The 19,251-nt window shown below is 37.6% G+C and overlaps 1 non-coding gene across 1 annotated transcript; it reads right to left on the bottom strand.

The window, feature by feature from the left end:
* Positions 1–11,818: 11,818 nt before the first annotated feature.
* On the bottom strand, positions 11,819–11,952 carry LOC133049758 (small nucleolar RNA SNORA43). Its single transcript, XR_009691448.1, has one exon. It is a non-coding gene; the product is annotated as a small nucleolar RNA SNORA43 (small nucleolar RNA).
* Between the last annotated feature and the right edge of the window lie 7,299 nt (positions 11,953–19,251).

The following is a 19,251-nucleotide window of genomic DNA, read 5'->3' as shown; positions in this document are numbered from 1 at the left end:
TAGGTACAATAAAGGAAAGAAATGATATGGACCTAATAGAAGCAGGAGATATCAAGAAGAGGTGTAAAGAAAACACAGAAGAACTATACAAAAAAGATCTAAATGACCCACATAGCTATGGATGTATGATCACTCACCTGGAGCCAGACATCCTGGAGATCAAGGTCAGCTGGGCCTTGCGAAGCATCACTATGAACAAAGCTAGTGAAGGTTGTGAAACTCCAGTTGAACTATGTCAAATCCTAAAAGATGCTGGTATGGAAGTGCTGCACTCAATATGCCAGCAAATTTGGAAAACTCAGCAGTGGCCACAGGACTGGAAAAGGTCAGTTTTCCATTTAATCCTAAAGAAAGGCAATGCCAACAAGTGTTAAAACTACTGCAAAATTGCACTCATCTCACACACTAGCAAAATAATGCTCAAAATTCCCCAAGTCAGCCTTAAACAGTACATGAACCATGAACTTCCAGATGTTCAAGCTGGATTTAGAAAGGGCAGAGGAACCAGAGATCAAATTGCCAACATCCATTGGATTATACCAAAAGAAGAAAATTCCTCCCTCCCCCCCAAAAAATATCACTTTTGCTTCATTGACTACACAAACCTTTGACTATGTGGGCCACAACAAACTGTGCAAAATTCTTCAAGAGATGGGAATGACACCTTACCTTCCTCCTGAGAAACCTATATGCAAGTAAAGAAGCAACAGTTAGAACCCGACACGGGGCAAGAGACTGTTTAAAAATTGGGAAAAGAGTAAGTCAAGGATGTATATTGTCACCCTACTTATTTAACTTTTATGCATAGTACATCATGAGAAATGCTGGGCTGGATGAAGCACAAGTTGGAATCAAAATTTTGGGGAAAAATATCAGTAACATCAGGTATATAAATGACACCACCCTTAAGTCAGAAAGTGAAGAGGAATTAAAGCATTTCTTAATAAAAGTGAAAGAGGAGAGTGAAAAAGATGGTGTAAAACTCAACAGTCAAAAAACAAAGACGACGTCATCCAATCCCATCACTTCATAGCAATTAGATGGGACAACAATGGAAACAGTGAAAGACTATTTTCCTGGGCTCAAAAGTCACTGCAGATGGTGATTTCAGCCATGAATTTAAAAGATGCTTGTTCCTTGAGAGAAAAACTATGACAAACTTAGCATATGAAAAAGCAGAGGCATTACTTTGCTGACAAAGTTCTGTATATTTAAAGCTTTGTTTTCACTAGTAGTCATGTATGGATGTGAAAGTTGGACAAGAAAGAAAGTGGAGCACTGAAAGTTTATGCTTTTGAACTGTGGTGTTGGAAAAGTCTTGAGAGTCCCTTGTTCTGCAAGGAGACATGAAATCAAGCATGACAGAGCGGCTGAACTGAACTGAATGCTCCTGATAGCACAATTGACTTCATACTCCAGGATGTCTGGCTCTTAGTTCAGTTTCAGTTCAGTCACTGAGTCGTGTCTGACTCTGCGACTCCATGGACTGCAGCACACCAGGTCTCCCTGTCCATCACCAACTCCCAGAGTTTACTCAAACTCATGTCCATTGAGTTGGTGATGCCATCCAATCATCTCATCCTCTGCCATCCCCTTCTCCTCCCACCTTCAATCTTCCCCAGCATCAGAATCTCTTCCAATGAGTCACTTCACATTGGTGACCAAAGTATTGGAGTTTCAGCTTCAGCATCAGTACTTCAAAGAATATTTAGGACTGATTTCCCATAGGATAAACTGGTTGGATCACCTTGTGGTCCAAGGAACTCTCAAGAGTTTTCTGCAACATCACAGTTCAAAAGCATCAATTCTTCAGCTCAGATTTCTTTACACTCCAACTCTCACATCCACACAACTACTGGAAAAACCTTAGCTTTGACAAGATGGACTTTTGTTGGCAAAGTAATGTCTCTGCTTTTTAATATGCTTTCTAGTTTGGTCATAACTTTCCTTTCAAGCAGTAAGCGTCTTTTAAATTCATGGCTGCAGTCACCATCTGCAGTGATTTTGGAGCCCAAAAAAATAAAGTCTGACACTGCTTCCACTGTCTCCCCATCTATTTCCCATGAGGTGATGGGACCAGACGCCATGATCTTAGTTTTCTGAATGTTGAACTTTAAGCCAACTTTTTCACTCTCCTCTCTTACTTTCATCAAGAGGCTTTTTAGTTCCTCTTCACTTTCTGCCGTAAGGGTGGTGTCATCTTCATATCTGAGGTTATTGAAATTTCTCCTGGCAATCTTGATTCCAGCTTGTGTTTCTTCCAGCCCAGTGTTTCTCATGATGTACTCTGCATATAAGTTAAATAAGCAGGGTGACAATATACAGCCTTGACGTACTCCTTTTCCTATCTGCAACCAGTCTGTCAAATGCTTAGAAAGGAGGTAATGCTTATTCTTCTGAAAGTCTTTCAAAAAATTGTAGAGGAAGGAGCACTTCCAAAGTCATTCTGTGAACAAAACTAGAAAAATATATTGCAATAAAAGAAAACTACAGGCCAGTATCACTGATGAACCAGATGCAAATGTGTCAAAAAAAAAAAAAAAAAGAAAGAAAGAAAGAAAGAAAAAACACCTAGCAAACAGAAATTAACAACACATTAAAAATATAATACACCATGATCAAGTCACATTTATCCCAGGGATGCAAGTGTCCTTTAGTATACAGGAATTAACAATTGTGAAATACCATACTAACACCTGAAAAATAAAAACCATGTGATAATCTCAATAAATCCGGAAAGAGCTCTTGACAAACTCCCACATCCATTTATAATAAAACCTCTTCAATAAATGGACATGGAAGGAATTTTTCTTAACATAACAAAGGGCGAGTATGACAAACCCACAATAAGCATTGTTCTGAAACAAGGAAAAGAAAGCAATTTCTCTAAGATAAGCAACAAGACAAGAGGACCCACTCTCACCACAATTATGCAACATAGTTTTGGAAGTCCCAGCTCTGTAAATCAGAGAAGAAACAGAAATAAAAGGGATTAGGTTTGAAAAAGAAGTAACATTCTCACTGCTTGCAGATGACATGATATAATGCATAGAAAACTCTAAAGATACTATCAGAAAATTGCAAGAACTAATCAGTAAATTTATTATAGTCACAGGATACAAAATCAATACAGAGTAATTGCTTGCATTTCTATACACCAACATAAAAAATCAGAAATATAAATTACATAACCAATTATATTTATCTTTGCAACAAAAAGACTAAAATACCAGGAATAAAACTACCTATGCAGACAAAGGTGCCATACAGAAAGCTGTAAGAAACTGACGAAAAAAACCAAAGACATAAATAGATGGAGACATACTCCATGTTCTTGGGTAGGAAGAATCGATATTGTAAAAAATACTATACAACCAAATGAAATCTATAGATTCAATGAAATCCATATCAAATTACCAATAACATTTTTCACAAAACTAGAAAAACAACAACAAAAATCACAGTTCTTATTGTGATTGAAATTGACCCCGACTATTCAAAGTAATCTTGAAAAAGAAGAATGGAGCTGGAGGAATAAACCTCCCTGACTTCGGACTATACTGCAAAACTATAGTCATCAAGATAGCACGATACTAACACAAAAAGAGAAATAAGAACACCTACTTTTGACAAAGGATGCAAGAATATACAATAGAGAAAAGATAGTCTATTTAACAAGTGGTGCTGTGTAAACTGGACAGCTACAGGTAAAAGAATGAAATCAGAACAATTCCCAACACAATAAAAGTTAATATGATACATCCCACAACTAGAATCATGGTTCTGTTGGACAGGAAAGCTTGGCATCCTGCAAACCATAGGGTCACAAAGAGTTGGACATGACTGAACAGCTGAACTGAACTGAGAATCATGGTTAATGGTAAAATATTGAAAGCATTTCCTCCAAGATCAGGAACAAGACAGTAAAGCCAACTTTGCACTCTTATTCAGCACAACATTGGAAGTCCTAACCACAGCATCAGACAAGAAAATGAAATGTAAATATCAATTAAGTTTATCTGGTCTAATATGCCATTTAAGGATTGCATTTCCTTGTTAATTTACAGAGTCCAACAACACATTGAAAGGTCATATGCCATGATTAAATGAGGTTTATCCCAGGAATGCAAGGATTATTCCATATAGGCAAATCAATCAATGGGATACACCATATTTAAAAGTTGAAGATAAAAATAAAACATATAATACTATCAATAGACACAGAGAAAGCTGTCAATAAAACACAATACCTATTTATGATTTAAAAAGAATGATCACCAAAAAGTGGGCACACATAGTACCTATCACAAAATAGTAAGGGTCGTATAAGACAAACCCACAGTAAACATTACTCTCAATGGTGAAAAACTGAAAGCATTTCCTCTAGGATCAGAAACAAGACAAGGGTGCCCACTCATGCCACTATTATTCAACACGGTTTTGGAAGTTCTGGCCAAAGCAATTAGAGAAGAAAAAGAACCAAAAGGAATCCAGAAAGGAAAAGAAGTAAAATTCTAACTGTTTGTGGATGATATAACATTATAAATATAAACTTCTAAGCATAACACCAGAAAAATAATAGGGTTAATCAATGAATTTATAAGTTTCAAGATACAAGTTTAATGAACAGAAACCCTTTTGCATTCCTATATACCAAAAACAAAATCTAGGAAGAAATTAAGGTAACAATCCCATTCAGCTTTGGAACAAAAGTAATAAATTACTTAGGAATAAACCTACCTAAGGAGACAAAATCCTGTCTGATACTGATACTGTATCTATTCAGATACTGATGAAAGTAATCAAAGATGACACAAATAAATGGAAGTGTATATCACATCTTAGATTGGAAGAATCAATATTGTGAAAAGTGACTCTACTACCCAAAGCAAAATACAGACTCAATTAATTTCCTATCAAATTACAAATGACATTTTTTTTCACAGAATTATAGTATTTTTTTTTTTTTTTTTTTTTACAATTTGTATGGAAACACAGAAGACCCTGAATAACAAAAATAATCTTAAGAAAGAAAAATGAAATGGGGCAAATCAATATCCCTGACTTCAATTATACTACAAAGTGACAAGCATCAAGACAGTATGGTCCTTGCACAAAAGCAGAAACATAGATAAATAGAACATAACAGAAATTCCAGAGAGAAACTCACACACCTGTGCTCACCTATCTTTGAAAAAGGAGGCAGGTATATACAATGGAGAAAAGACAGCCTCTTCAACAAGTGGTGCTGAAAAACTGGACAACTACATGTAAAATAATGAAATTAGAACACGTCCTATAATCAGTTCAGTTCAGTTCAGTTGCTCAATCGTGTATGACTCTTTGTGACCCCATGGACGGCAGCACACCAGACCTCCCTATCCATCACCAACTCCTGGGGTCTACATAAACTCATCTCCATTGAGTCGGTGATACCATCCAACCATCTCATCCTCTGTCGTCCCATTTTCTTCCTGCCTTCAATCTTTCCCAGCATCAGGATCTTTTCCAAAGAGTCAGTTATTCACTTCAAGTGGCCAAAGTATTGGAGTTTCAGCTTCAATATCAGTCCTTGTAAAGAACACTCAGGACTGATCTCATTTAGGATGGACTTGTTGGATCTCCTTGTAGTCCAAGAGACTCTCAAGAGTCTTCTCCAACACCACAGTTCAAAAACATCAATTCTTCAGCACTCAGCTTTCTTTATAGTCTAACTCTCACATCCATACATGACCACTGGAAAAACCATTGCCTTGATGAGACAGACCGTTGTTGGCAAAGTAATGTCTCTGCTTTTTAATATGCTGTTTAGGTTGGTCATAACTTTCCTTCCAAGGAGTAAGCATCTTTTAATTTCATGGCTGCAGTCACCATCTGCAGTGATTTTGGAGCCCCCCAAAAAATAAAGTCAGCCACTGTTTCCACATCTATTTGCCATGAAGTGATGGGATTGGATGCATGATCTTAGCTTTTTGAATGTTGATTTTTAAGCCAACTTTTTCACTCTCCTCTTTCACTTTCAGTCTCAGCTTTTCTCTAAATTTTTGGCCACCTGATCTACATTTTCCTGACAAAGTTATTTCATTGTTAGATACTTAGCAAAAGCAGAAAAGACAAGATTTTATCTTCTTCTGAGATATAGAAAACTTGGATTTTCAGCTCTGTAAACCTCCAAATTTGTGGGATCTCAGTAAATGTAGATGGCGGGTCAAAAGTAGATATTGACTACTTTAGGGAACATTCTTTTTTTTTTTTTTTTTTTCAATTCAGTCTGAAACCATATATCTCTTGCAAGACATGTTGAAAAGGATGACAAATCTACACATTTCAAAATATTTATGTTTTCCTATTATCCAGCATTGCAGCAGTACTACAATCTCCCTCAATCTATACTTTGAGACCCAATGCACAAACATATCAGTAACAGTTTAACAAAATGCCTTGTCAGCACTTAAAAAAAAAAAAAAAAAAAAAAAACACACAATTTCCAGTTGGCCTTGGCTGTCTACTCACTAGTATAGTTCTATCTTCTGCATTCAGAAAACTTAATGTTTTAGGTTTAAAATTTGTACTCATGTCAGGAAACCAGATTCTATCTTTGTTTTCTGTCCGATAAGTTTTTAAAGGGAATAATTAGAATACCCACACAATAGGCCAGCAAATTTGGAAAACTCAGCAGTGGGCACAGGACTGGAAAGGGTCAGTATTCATTGCAATGTCAAAGAATGTTCAAACTATGACACAAATGCGCTCACTTCACAAGATAGCAGGCAATGCTCAAAAACCTTCAAGCTATGCTTCCACAGTATGTGAACTGAGAACTTCCAGATGTGAAAGTTAGAAAAGGCAGAGAAATTAGAGATCAAATTGCCAACGTATGTTGTATAATAGATAAAGTAAAAGAGTTCCAGTAAAAGCATTTGTTTCTGCATTGCTGACTATGCCAAAGGCTTTGACTGTGTGGATCACAACAAATGCAGAAAATTCTCAAAAAGATGGGGATACAAGACGATCTTACCTGCTTCTTGAGAAATCTGTATGCAGGTCAAGAAGCAACAGTTAGAAATGGACATGGAACAAAAGACTGGTTCCAAATTGGGAAAGGAGTACATCAAGGCTATATTTTGTCACCCTGCTTTTTTTTATTTATATGAAGAATACATCGTGTGAAATGCCAGGCTGGATGAATCACAAGCTGGAATCAAGATTGCTTGGAGAAATATCAACAACTTCAGATAAGCAGATGATGCCACTCTAATGGCAGAAAGCCACCAGATGATGCCACTCTAATGGCAGAAAGCAAAGATGAATTAAAGAGCCTCTTGAGGTGAATGAGGGGAGTAAAAAAGATGACTTAAAACCCAACATTCAAAACACTAAGATAAGATCATGGCATCTGGTACTATCACTTTATGGCAAACAGATGGAAAAAATTGGAAAGAGTGCAGATCTTAATTTCATGGGCTCCATATCACTGTGGAATGTAACTGCAGCCACAAAAGTAAAAGTCACTTGCTCTTTGAAAGAAAAGCTGTGATAAATCTAGATAGTTAATTAAAAAGCCAAAGACATCACTTTGCTAACAAAGGTCCATATAATCAAAGGTATGGTTTTTCCAGTATTCATGTATGGATGTGAGAGTTGGACCATAAAGAAAGCTGAGTGCTGAAGAATTGATGCTTTTGAACCACTGTGCTGGAGAAAACTCTTGAGAGTTCCTTGGACAGCAAGGAGATCAAACTAGTGAATCCAAAATGAAACCAACTCAGAATATACATTGAAAGAACTGATGCTGAAGCTACAATATTTTGGCCATCTGATGCAAAGAGCCAATTCATTGGAAAAGACCCTGATGCTGGGAAAGATGGAATGCCAGAGGAGAAGAGGGTGACAGAAAATGAGGTGTTTGGGTGGCATCATGAATTCAATGGACATGAATCTGAACAAGCTCTGGGAGATAGTGAAGGACAAGGAAGCCTACTGTACTACAGTTCATGGGACCTCAAAGAGTTGGACATGGCTTTGCAACTAAACAACAACCATATCTTTATCTGTTGTTGGTCATTTAGTTTGTTTCTATGTCCTGGTTATTGTAAATAGTGTTGCAATAAACATTGACATGTAGCTTTTCAAATTATGATTTTATTTAGATATATACCAGGAGAAGTATTGCTAGATAATATGGTATTTCTAAATTTTATAAGGCACATCCAAACCGTTCATAGTTTGCATTCCCACCAAGAGTGGAGGGGGATGGTCCCTTTTCTCCACACCCTCTCCAGCATTTATTGTTTGTAGATGTTTTCATGGTGGTCATTCTGACTGACATGAGATGATACCTAATTTTGCTTTCCATTTTCTTTTCTCCAATAATTAGTGAGGCTGAGATTTTTTTTTTTTTTTCATATATCTCCTGGCCATCTGCATATATTTTTAGAGAAATGTCTATTTAGAACTTTTGCCCATTTTTTTTTCAGTCTTTTTTTTTCCCATTTATTTTTATTAGTTGGAGGCTAATTACAATATTGTAGTGGTTTTTGCCATATATTAACATGAATCAGCCATGGATTTACATGTGTTCCCCATCCCAATCCCCCTTCCCACCTGCCTCCCCATCCCATCTCTCTGGGCCTTCCCAGTTCACCAACCCTGAGCACTTGTCTCATGCATGCAACCTGGGCTGGTGATCTGTTTCACCCTTGATAGTATACTTGTTTCAATGCTATTCTCTCAGAACATCCCACCCTCGCCTTCTCCCACAGAGTCCAAAAGTCTGTTCTGTACATCCGTGTCTCTTTTTCTGTTTTGCATATAGGGTTATCGTTACCATCTTTTCAAATTCCATATAAATGCGTTTGTATTGCCCATTTTTTGATTGGATTTTTTTTTTTTTTTTAATGTTGAGTTGCATGACCTGTTTGCATATCTTGGAGATAATTCCTTGTCATTTGCTTCATTTGCAAATATTCTCTCTTATTCTGAGGGTGACTTTTTTTTCTTGTTTATTATTTTCTTTGCTGTGCAAAAGCTTTTCAGATTAATATGGTCCTGTTTGTTTGTTTTGCCTTTATTTTTGATCCATTAGGAAGTGGATTGAAAAAGATTTCCCTGTTATTTTTGTCAGAGACTATTCTGCCTATGTTTTCCACTAAACAGTTTACAGTATCTGGCATTACATTTAGGTCTTTAATCCATTTTTGAGTTTGCTTTTGTGTATGGTGTTAGGAAGTATTCTAATTTCATTTTTTCACATGTAACTGTCATTTTTCCCCAGCAACACTTATTGAAAAGACTGTCTTCTCTCCAGAGTATAGTTTTGCCTCATTTGCCATAAATTAGGTGCTGTAAGTGAATCAATTTATCTATGAAATTTCTATCTTGGACCATTGATCTATATTTCTGTTTTTATGCCAGTACCCTACATCTCTGATGACTGTAGCTTTGTAGTGCAGTCTGAAGCCAGGAAGCCTGATTCCTCCCAGTCTATTTTTTATTTCTCAAGATTGCTTTGACTATTCAAAGTCTTTTGTGTTTGAATACAAATTGCAAAAATTTTGTTCTAATTCCGTAAAAAAGAAAATGTCATCAGTAATTTGAAAAGTATACCAGTGGAATTTAGAAAGATGGTAATGATAACCCTATATGCAAAACAGAAAAAAAGACACAGATGTACAGAACAGACTTTGGACTCTATGGGAGAAGGTGAGGGTGGGATGTTTTGAGAGAACAGCATCGAAATATGTATATTATCAAGGGTGAAACAGATCACCAGCCCAGGTTGGATGCATGAGACAAGTGCTCGGGGCTAGTGAACTGGGAAGACCCAGAGGGATGGGGTGGGGAGGGAGGTGCGAAGGGGGATTGGGATGGGGAATACATGTAAATCCATGGCTGATTCATGTCAATGTATGACAAAACCCACTACAATATTGTAAAGTAATTAGCCTCCAACTAATAAAAATAAATGGAAAAAAATAAAATAAAATAAAAAAGAAAAGAAAAGCATACCAGTGAATCTGCAGATTGTCCTGGGTAGTAAAGCAATTTTCAGAAAACTGATTCTTCCAATCCAAGAACATGCTTATCTCTCATTTGTGCCATCTTTTATTTCTTTCATCAGAATCTAACAATTTTTTGATAATAGGTAGTTTTCCTCCCCAGGAAGGTTTATTGATAGATGTATTAATCTTTTTGATTTGATGGTAAATAGGATTACTTCCTTTATTTCTCTTGTTGATCATTTGTTGTTAGTGTATAGGGATGGAAAATTTTCTCTGTATTAATTTGATATCCTGAAAATTTGCCACATTCATTAATGAGCTCTAGTACTTCTGGTAGGATCTTTAAGTTTTCTATGTATAGCATCATGTCATCTGCAAACAGTGACAGTTTTAGTTCTTCTTTTCCAATTTAGATTTCTTTTTCTTTTTCTTCTCTACTATGGCTAGAAATTCCAAAGTGTGTTGAAAAATAGTGATGAGAGTGGACATTGTTGCCTTGTTCCTAATTTAGGAGGAAATCCTTTCAATTTTTCACCATTGAGAATGATGTTTGTCTACAGCCATACCACCCTGAACGCGCCCGATCTCGTCTGATCTCAGAAGCTAAGCAGGGTCGGGCCTGGTTAGTACTTGGATGGGAGAATGATGTTTATTGTGGGTTTGTCATATATATGGCTTTTATTACATTGAGTAATGGTCTCTTTATGCCCACATTCTGAATAGTTTTTCTCATAAATGGGTGTTGAGTTTTGTCAAAAGCTTTTTCTGCATCTATTGGTATTTATCATACAGTCTTTATTCTTCAATTAATTATTGTGGTGCACCACACTAATTGGTTTATAGATATTGAAAAATCCTTGCATTCCTGGGGTAATTCCCAGTTGGTCATATTGTGTGATATTTTTAATTCATTGTTGGACATGGTTTGCTATTAACAGTGTTTTGTTAAGGATATTTACATTTATGTTCTTTAATGATATTGGCCTGCAATTTTCTTTTTCTTTTTTTTTTTCTGTGTGTGATCTCATTGTCTAGTTTTGGTGCCAAGATGATGGTGGCCTCATGAAATGAGCTTAGGAATGTTCCTTCCTCTACAATTGTTTTGGAAGTCTTTCAGAAGGGTTGGTGTTAACTCTTCTATGAATATTTCGTAGAATTCCCCTGGGAAGCTATTTGGCTCTAAACGTTTGCTTGTTGGAAGATTTAAATCACAGTTTCAATGTGATTACTTGTTATAGATCTGTTCATATTTTCTATTTCTTCCTGGTTTCAGGATTGGAAGGTTTCGTTTTCCTAAGAACTTGTGCATTTCTTCTCGGTTGTCCATTTTATTGGCATAGTTATTGTAGTAGTCTCTAATGACCCATTATATTTCTTTGGTGCTTGTAGCATTTTTCTTTTTCTTTTTTTTTTTTTTTTGTTTTGTTTTTAATTTTCCTGATTATAATCCTCTACCTTTTATCTTGATGAGTCTTGTTAAGGTTTTATCAATTTTGTTTATGCTTTCAGAGAATCAACTTTAAGTTTCATTGATCTTTGCTACTGTTTTCTTTTTTTTTTAATTTTTATTTATTTATTTTTCTAATCAGCGAATCCTCCCAAACCCTGTTTTTCTGCAGCAGCACCATCAACGGAATCCTCTGGCCTTTCCTCAAGGGACTCCTAAACAGTCCTCCCACAGACTGACAAGAGCCATCATTTCCAGCAGACCCTCTCCGGGTCAACCCCACCGGACCCAAGCTCGCCGTGTGCCTGTCGCTCACTTAGTCCTCCCCGGCCTTCTCTTCCGTGCACGTGGGAACAAGGGGCTCCCTCGGTGATGTCCGGCTACAAACCATTCTTAGTGCCCACGGTTCCGAGCACTGAGCGTAGAAATAGCCGCTTCCTTTCTGCCCCAAAGGCACAGGTGCAGCAGGGCGGCCGCACCCGTGGTGCAGGCGAGTCTGGCATCTGCAGGGCAGTTATCTTTGCTACTGTTTTCTTTGTCTGTATGTCATTTATTCTTGCTCTGTTCTTTATGATTTCTTTATTTCTAATAACTTTGGATTCTGTTTGATCTTATTTATCTAGCTACTTTTGGTGTAAGGATAGGTTGTTTACTTGAGATTTTTCTTATTTCTTTAGGTAGAATTGTATTGCTATAATCTTTGCTTATAATATGACTTTTGATGTATCTGATACATATTGAATCATCATGTTTTCATTGTCATTGGTCTCTCTAGGTATTTTTTGATGTCCTCTTTGTTTTCTTTAATGATCTATTGATTATTTAGCAACACATGGCTTAGCCTCCATGTGTATTTGTATTTTTTATATATCTTTTCTGTTTTTTTATTTTTATTCTCCTATCATTGTGGTAAGAAAAGAAGCTTGATAGGTTTTTGCCTTTATTAAATTTACCAAGGTTTGATTTGTGACAAAGATGTGATCGATCCTGGAGAATGATTTGTATGTAGTTGAGAAGAAACTTTATTCCAAACTTTTCAAATGGGATATTACTATTTGCCTTATATATTGAAGTGCACATACAATTATTATGTGATCTTTGATTGATCAGTTGATCATTATATAATGTCCTTCCTCATCTCTTGTAACAATTTTTATTTTAAAATCTATTTCGTAAACTATGAGTATTGCTACTCTAAACTTATTCCAATTTCCATTTGCATGGGATATCTTTTTGTATTCCTTTCCCTTCATTTTCAGTCTGAATATGTCCTTAGTTCTGAAGTGCATTTCTTATGGACAGCATGTATACAGGTTTTGTTTTTGTATCCACTCACCTAGCCTGTGTCTTTTTTTATTTGGAGCATTTAATTCATTTCCATTCAAAGTAATTATCAATAAGTAGATCCCTATTGCCACTTTCTCACTTGTTTTGGGCTTGTTTTGTAGGCCTTTTTCTTCTCTTGTGTTTTCTGCATAGAGACGTTCCCTTAGAATCTGTTGTGGAGATGTTTTGGTGGTGCTGAATTATTTTAGCTTTTGCTATCTGTACAGGTATTTATTTCTCCATCAAATCTAAATGAGAACATTGCTGGATAGAGTATCCTGGTTGCAATTTTTTTTTTTCCCCATTCATCGCTTGAAATATATCATGCCACTCCCTCCTAATCTGAAGAGATTCTGCTGAAATATCAGCAGATAAATATATGAGATTCTCTTGTATGTTAGTTGTTGCTTTTCCCTGCCTGTCTTCCTGTTTTTAATACATTTTCTTGTTATTTAATTCTTGTTAGTTTGGAAAATATATATCTTGACATAATTTTCCTTGGTTTTATCCTATGGGACTCTGAACTTCCTAGACTTGGGAGAATATTTCCTTTTCTATGTTAGGGGAGTTTTTAACTATAATCTCTTTAAATATTTTCTCAGACTTTCTCTCTTTCTCTAGGACCCTTGCAATTCAAACATTCGTGCATTTAATGTTGTCCTGGAGGTCTCTGAGACTGTTTTAATTTATTTTCATTCTTTTTTTTTTTTTTTTTTCCCCACATTCTTTCCCATGGCAGAGATTTCCAACATTCTATCTTCCAGGTCACTTGCCCATTCTTTGACCTCTGTCGTTATGCTATAGATTACCTCCATTGTATTGCTTTGGGCTTCCCCAGTTGCTCAGCTCTAAAGAATCTGCTTGAAATGCAGGAGATATGAGTTCAGTCTCTGAGTCTAGAAGATACCCTGGAGGATGGAATAGCAACTCACTCCAGTATTCTTATTTGGGAAATCCCATGGACAGTGAAGCATGGTGGGTTACAGTCTGTAGGGTCACAAAGAGTCAAAAACAACAGAAAGAATGAGCACAGTACAGTGCATTTTTAATTTTCTTTATGGTATTTTTTCATTACTATTTGTTTGTACTTGGGTTCTTCTAGGTCCTTGTTAGACATTTCTTGCATTTCTCAATCTATGACTCCATTCTATTTCTGAAATCATCTTTACTATCATTACTCTGAATTCTTTTTCAGGTAGATAGCCCATCTTCTCTTCATGTGTTTGGTCTTGTGGGTTTTCATCTTGTAACTTTGTCTGAAATAGATTTATTTGTCTTCTCATTGTGTCTAACTTTCTGAATTTGTGATCTTCTTTCTGCAGGATGCAATATCATTGTACCTCTTGCTTCTGTTGTCTGCCATCTCTTGGGTGAGATTAGTCCAAGGGCTTATTTAGGATTCATGTTGAGAGGGACTGGTGCTTACATTCTGGTGGTTAGAGCTAAGCCTTGTCCCTCTGGTGGACAGGGCAGTGTCAAGTGGTGTATTTTGTGATTGTCTATGAATCACAAGCAGACCTGTCTGCTAATGATTGGGCCTATGTTGCTGCCTTGCTGGTTGTTTGACCTGAGGGGCCCAGCACTGGAGCCTTCAGGCTTTTGGGTGGTGCTGAGTCTTGTTGTTAAGGTGGACCTAACAGAAACAGAAGATATCAAGAAGAGGTGGCAAGAATACACAGAAGAACCATACTAAAAAGATCTTAATGACCCATATAACCACGATGGTGTAATCACTCACTTAGAGCCAGACATCCTGGAATGTGAAGACAAGTGGGCCTTAGGAAGCTTCACTACAAACAAAGCTAGTCAAGGTGATGGAATTCCAGTTGAACTATTTCAAATCCTAAACGATGATGCTGTTAAAGTACTACACTCAATATTCCAGCAAATTTAGAAAACTCAGCAGTGGCCACAGGACTGGAAGAGGTCAGTTTTCATTCCAATCCTAAAGAAAGGCAATCCCAAAGAATGTTCACACTACCACAAAATTGCCCTCATCTCACATGCTAGCAAAGTAATGCTCAAAATCCTCCAAGCCAGGCTTCAACAGTATGTCAACTGAGAACTTCCAGATGTTCAAGTAGGATTTAGAAAAGGTAGAGGAACCAGATCGAATAGCCAACATCCCTTGTATCATTGAAAAAAGGAGAGAGTTCCAGGAAAACATCTATTTCTGCACTTCTGCTTTATTGATAACTCCAAAGTCTTTGACTGTGTGGATCACAACAAACTGTGGAAAATTCTTAGAGAGATGAGACTATCAGATCACCTTTCCTGCCTCATGAGAAATCTATATGCAGGTCAATAAGCAAGAGTTAGAACTGGACATGGAACAACAGACTAGTTCTAAATTGGGAAAGGAGTACGTCAAGGCTGTATATTGTCACCCTATTTATTTAACTTATATGCAGAGTACATCATCAGAAATACTGGGCTGGATGAAACACAAGCTGGGATCAAGATTGCTGGGAGAAATATCAATAACCTCAGACATGCAGATGACACCACCCTTATAGCAGAAAGCAAATAAGAACTAAAGAGCCTTTTGATGAAAGTGGAAGAGGAGAGTGAAAAAGCTGGCTTAAAACTCAACATTCAAAAAATGAAGATCATGGCATCGATATCCATCAAATCATGGCAAATAAATGGGGAAACAATGAAAACAGTGACAGAATTTCTTTCCTTGGGCTCAAATATCACTGCAGATGGTAACTGCAGCCATGAAATTAAAAGATCCTTGCTTCTTGGAAGAAAAGGTGTAACAAACCTAGACAGCATATTACAAAGCAGAGACTTCACTTTGCCAACAAAGGTGCATACAGTCAAAGTTCTGATTTTTTCAGTAGTTGTGTGAGACTACTGATGTGAGAATTGGACCATAAAGAAAGCTGAGCACTGAAGAGTTGATGCTTCTGAACTGTCGTGTTGGAGAAGATTCTTGAAATTGCCTTGGACAGCAAGAAGATCAAACCTGTCAATACTAAAGGAAATCAGTCCTGAATATTCATTGGAAGGTCTGGTGCTGAGGCTGAAACTCCAATGCTTTGGCCACCTGATGTGAAGACCTGACTCACTGAAAAAGACCCTGATGCCGGGGAAGATTCAAGGCAGGAGGAGAAGGGGATGACAGAGGATGAGATGGTTGGATAACATCACCAACTTGAAGATTATGAGTTTAGCAAGCTCAGGGAGTTTGTGATGAACAGCGAAGCCTGACATGCTACATAGTCCATAGGGTCACAAAGAGTCAGACAGTCCTGAGTGACAGAACTGAACTGATTGATGCTCACTCAGACATGAGGTGGGCAAGATGGCAACAACTGCAGAATATGTTCCTGCTCTGTTGGGAGTCTCTCCTAGAACCCATAGAACCAGGGGCTGGCATATGGGGAGAGAGGCCAGGATAGTGGCCCTGCCCTTTGCATGACACTCAACTGTGCTTGTTTCGAAGGCAATCTGAACCCCCCCAGACGCATTCCCTGCTGTTGAGTTTGTCATTCCCATCCCATCAGGCCAGCTCTATGCAGTAGCAGTCCTTCCCCTTAGTCAGTGTTTCAGCACCCAACCCCCACCTGCTTTGGTGAGCATTCATCTCAGTCTGGGTTGCACAGGGCAGTGGCACAGAGCATTCAGGGAAGTCTCACTCTGTCCTGCCTGCCACAGACTAGTCACTGCACTTTCTTCCAATACCCTTGAACAACGCACCCTCAATTTCAGCTGATCTTATCACTGGTGAGGGGGCCTCCCTGGGTGTAGTAACTACTCCTCTCCTTCTGCTCCCCCCACCTGGTGTGCATATCATATCCTGCTTCCTCTTTTCTTTTTCTTCCCTTTCTTTTCTTCATCTTACCCAGTTACGTGGGGATTTTTTTTTTTTTTTTAAGGTGTCTGAGATCCTCTGTTAGTGTTCAACAGGTGCTCTGTGTGAATTGTTCCACTTGTAGATGTATTCTTGATGTACTTCTAAGGATGAGTGAAATCTAGATCCTCCTATTTGATCACCTTAATGTAAATCAGTGAGCATTTGACATATATTGACTTTACCAATCTTCACTGCAAACGGATAAAGTATTTTCTATTGGTGGGCTTGCCTTGTGGCTCAGATGGTAAGGAACCTGATTGCAATACAGGAGACCCTGGTTTGATCCCTGTGTCAGGAAGATCCCTGGAGAAGGAAATGGTAACCCACTCCAGTATTCTTGCCAGGAGAATCCCATGGACAGAGGAGATTGGGGGGCTACAGTCTAAGGGGTCACAAGGGGTACTTAATTTAAAAGTAAGAAATTTGAAGCTCAAAGTCAGCTTCAATTCACTCACCATGAATTGTTCAATGTCACCTAAGCAACAATACAGGGGTGCCACATAGGCTGCTCGACGTTAAAGTTGACAAATTTTCCCCTGTTATTTTTATATTGAGGTATACTTGGCATATAGCATTATATTAGTTTTAGGTGTACAACATAATGATTTGATATTTGTATATATTATGAAATGATTACCACCATAAGTCTAGTTAACTGACATCTGTCACCTTACATCGTTGCAATTTTTTTTTCTTCTGATGAGAAATTTTACTATCTACTATCGTCACAATTTCATATATGTAATACAATGTTATTAGCTGCAATCACCATATTTGTATGCTTAGTCACTCAAGGATGTCCAGTTTACGACCACGTGTACTGTAGCCCACAAGGCTCCTCTGTCCACGGAGATTCTCCAGGCAAGAATACTGATGTAGGTTGCCATGCCCTCCTCCAGAGGATCTTCCCAATCCAGGAATCCAACCCAGGTCTCCCACATTGCAGGCGGGTTATTTACTGTCGGAGCCACAAGGAAAGCCCAAGAGTACTGGAGTGGGTAGCCTATCCCTTCTCCAGGGGCTCTTCCCGACCCATAAATTGAGCCAGGGTCTCCTGCATTGCAGGAGGACTCTTTACCAGCTGAGTTACCTTGGAAGCCCCATAGTCACCATACTATACATTATATCACTATGAATTATTTATTTTAAAGCTAGTGCCTTTATAGATTGTGTCTTTTGACCCCTTTTCATACATTTTTAACATTTTCACCCACTTAATTTTTTTTTAGTTTAATTCCTAATTTTGTTAATATTTTTAGCTATGAAAAAGTAAATATACAAACTTATGTATGTAGATAGGTGTTTGTAAGTACCTATATATTAAGCATGTATTCACATAAAAATCAACCTAAGACATGCTATATTTGAAGTCATATATAAGGATATAACTTTTTAATTTTAATGTAACCATATCAATCTTTCACTTTATGGTTTGCATTCTGTCATGTTTGAGAAATCTCTTTCTACACTTGATTGGGAGAGCTTTAAGCTGTATTTATGTTTTTGTTCTCTGTGCCCACACTCACCTATTTTTCTCACTGTCTTATTTCAGTCAGACTGCTATAACAAAAATGTCACTGAGTAGATGACCTCCACAAGAAGTATTTCCTTCTCTCAGTTTTATAGCTTGGGAAGTCCAAGATCAAGGCACCGGCAGATTTGCTATGGGTGAGAACCTGCTTTTTGATTTGTAGATAACCCTCTTCTCACTGTATCCTCAAATTGAGGAATAAAGGAGAGAGCTCTTTGGAGTCTCTTTTATAAGGACACTAAATTCATTCATGAGGGTTCTATTCACCTAACCTAGTCATCGCTGAAATATTCCAGCTCCTAATGCTATCATATTAAGGCATAGGATTTCAACAACTGGATCTTAGGAGAACACAATAATTCTGTCCATAACAAAACTGTTTGGTTGCTACTGTAATGTCATAAGAATTTTATCTTTACAAAAAAGAAAAAAAGAATCTGTCTTTACAATGATTCTGATACATGGCTTCCCTGATAGCTCAGTTGGTAAAGAATCTGCCTGCAATGTGAGAGACCTAGTTTGATCCCTGGTTTGGGAAGATCCCCTGAAGAAGGGAAAGGTTACCCACTCTAGTATTCTGGCCTGGAGAATTCCATGGACTATACAGTCCATGGGGTTGCAAGGAGTCTGGCAGGACTGAGCAACTTTTTTTCCCTGATAGCTCAGTTGGTAAAGAATCCATCTGCAAAGCAGGAGACCTCAGTTCAATTCCTGGATCAGAAAGATCCGCTGGAGAAGAGGGGATCTTCCCGATCCAGGAATTGAACCAGGGTTTCCTGAAGTGCAGGTGGATTCTTTACCAACTGAGCTATCAGGGAAGTCATATGGGCATACATTCTATGACTGCCACACGTTAATACATAATATATGTCCTTGTAATGATACATAAGAGTCTCTGTAGGCTTTCCACATAGACACTTGGACAGTGGACATTTTAGGAAATGGGATGCTTTTTGAGTTATCTATAAAAATATTGTCTTTTTTTAACATATTTCTATGCCTTATACTATGCCATCAGCATTCAACAATTTCCTTTAGTTCTTTAGTTTTCCTGTATATAAAATGGAGATAAAGTTAATTTCCC

Source organism: Dama dama, chromosome 30, assembly GCF_033118175.1.
Source record: "Dama dama isolate Ldn47 chromosome 30, ASM3311817v1, whole genome shotgun sequence".
NCBI lineage: Eukaryota > Metazoa > Chordata > Mammalia > Artiodactyla > Cervidae > Dama > Dama dama.
The sequence above is the reverse complement of the archived record's forward strand: the minus strand, read 5'-3'. Positions and strand labels throughout refer to the sequence as shown.